The sequence below is a fragment of the Chelonoidis abingdonii genome, chromosome 10 (assembly GCF_003597395.2).
Source record: "Chelonoidis abingdonii isolate Lonesome George chromosome 10, CheloAbing_2.0, whole genome shotgun sequence".
Classification (NCBI taxonomy): Eukaryota; Metazoa; Chordata; order Testudines; family Testudinidae; genus Chelonoidis; species Chelonoidis abingdonii.
Window position 1 is genome coordinate 50,859,553 of NC_133778.1, and position 2,725 is coordinate 50,862,277.

A 2,725-nucleotide genomic window follows, 5' to 3' on the forward strand; every position below is an offset into this window, starting at 1 on the left:
AAAACCTTGTTTATTTTACAATACAACACTAGTTTAGTTATATAATATATAGACTTGTAGAGAGAGACCTTCTAAAAACATTAAAATGTATTACTGGCCTGCGAAACCTTAAATTAGAGTGAATAAATGAAGACTCGGCACACCACTTCTGAAAGGTTGCTGACCCCTGTGCTAGGTAATCTGCTTTGATCTGTTTGTTATCCCTTATAATCACTTAAAACCTATCTTTTGTAGTTAATACGTTTCTTTTTGCTTTGTCACAAACCAGTGTGTGGGAGTTATAACTTGGAGTAAAAAGCTGTTTTATATTTCCTCTCCACATTGAGGGAGGGGGCAAATTTCATGAACTTATGCTGTACAGATCTCTGTGCAGCGCAAGATGGTATAACTTTGGATTTACCCTCCAGATGGGGGTGTGCACTTCCTTAGCTGAAGACTTCCCTTGCAGAGCTGATCTCAGTGTCTGTATGTAGCTGCCGTTGGGTATGTCCCTTCCTGTTTGTGTGCTGGAGGGGGCTTGAGGGCTTGTCACAGCAGTATAGTGTAAAGGGAGCCTAGGCTGGTGGGTCAGGTGGGCTCAGTGGTACCCCTAGTTCCAGGTGACACCCCGGGGGAACCCATCACACTGTTTTGTTCTAATTTTAGTATAAACAAGGTTTATAAGAATTCACTGACGGTGCCATATTGAAGACACTGTGAGTTTTGCCATTGCTTTCAATCAGAAAAGTATTGAACTTCAACTGACTTCACCTCAGTGCCAATTTTTTCTTCGTTTTGTTTCTTGCAAACAACAGAATACAGCATTAAGCTCTATCAGGTGCATAAGGAGTATTTCTCTTTATCTTCTTTTCAACTGATAAATAAACTAGGGAAGTTTAAGTTTATTTTAGGGTGAATATTCTTTTTCTATCTTGCTGGTCAGTCTGAATGGACAAATACTGGATACAATAGACAGAACCCTTTGATATATTCTTTGTCATGACTATGGGCCTCAAACCTAGGTCAGCAGGGTTCACAGGAGCAGCCATGCTCTGATTCTCTACCTGGCAGCCTGCTGATGACAGCATACCTAGGACCCACAAAGCCCAGCCTCAATTTGAGGCCCACCCCTGAGGTCCTATTGGCAGAGTCCCAGAGCAGCTGATTGGCCCACCGGTCCTGCTTAAGCCAGCAGCAGGAACATGGAAGCCATCTGAACAATGAGAATCCGTCCTGCTCCTGCTCTCCTGCTTGACTCCTGCCATCGGACTTGTGGTTCCCAACTTCCAGTTTGTCTCCTGCCTCTGACCCCTTGGTATCCTGATCCAGTGACTCTTGATTCCTGTCTTATGACTTTGGACTCTGGCTCTGACCACTAAGTCTGGCTGCCTGCAACCTGTCTATGACAGCCTCCCTTGTGCTTTCTGCTGGTGCCACACACTATTATGTGTTCACAAATACCATCTATTCCACTGTTTCTAAGAGCCACAATTGGTACAACATAAAGTCAGTCAAAGGTATAAAAACTTACTTTAACATTATTACTTCTTTTGGTCTTCCTATACTATTCTATAGATACTAGGAGCACAAGCTTCTATCTAGCTTTATTTATATCAGGAAGCTTGTCACCATTCACCCTGCAAACCAAGCTCATGCTTCTGTCACTGAGAGGCATCATTCACCAAGGAAACTAACTGAATGCAATGAGGTCTGTTAGAGAGAGAGAGAATCTCATAAGAGTTTTCAATCTAGCACTTACATTTTCAGAATCAGAAAAAGAATACAAATACATAAAAAGAGAGTTAAAACCAGCCCTCTGAAGAAAAAGGAAAACAATAAAACAGCAAGAACCCAATCTAGCTAAATGAAAAGTGAAAACACAAATTCATCTTGCTTTCCATTGCTGTTAGCTTGCCAGAATGTAAACTTGCCTGTTATGACTTAACACCTGTATGATTATTTTCTGTGTAGAGTCAGTTTGTGAGTTAACCTCAATGATAAAGAAAGCAACAATAGAATTTTAAGAGATCCCAGATGGGAACAGTTTTCTAATGAGACCCTTGCTGTATGCTCATGACGTTAACCTTACCGCAAGTGATATTGAAGCTGTCAGAATCCTCCTATCTGTACAAAACCCATGTTTCTGGTTTATTTTGATTGACTCGCCCTCCTTCTATGTTTTCCAGTATTTTCACCATAACTACAAAATAACACTCAACTTGTAGAAAAACAAAGCACAAAGCGATATTATAGCTCTCCAAATAACTATTAATTACTTGGGGGTGTCAAGGGGAGGGGAGCGGAAGGAAGGTTTGCCAAGAAACTATTGGGAGAATTAATAGCTAAATTGATAATTCCATTTGAATTCCTTTTATTTGGCATGTTTTCCCTAGCATGTGTGAAAGTTTGCTTCTGAAACAAATAAAAGGAATGTGTTTCTTCACCATTGACCTATGGATGAGTGTGGCAAACAAAGTTTGTCTTAGTAGTCTTATTTTCCATTGAGCAATCGGTATTGACCTGTTATGTGACCTTATATTGGAGTCAATGTTTTCAGAAGTGATTAGTGGTTAGAGTACCTCAATTTTCGGTGCCCAGTTTAAGATAGTTTAGGATCTGATTTTGAGTAACTGCTGAACACCTCTTGAAAATCAAGCTTTTAAAAAGTGTTTCAAGTTGGTCGCCCAAAACTTGACTATCAAAAATCACTGGTCACTTTAAAAAACATCCTGATAACCATATACTA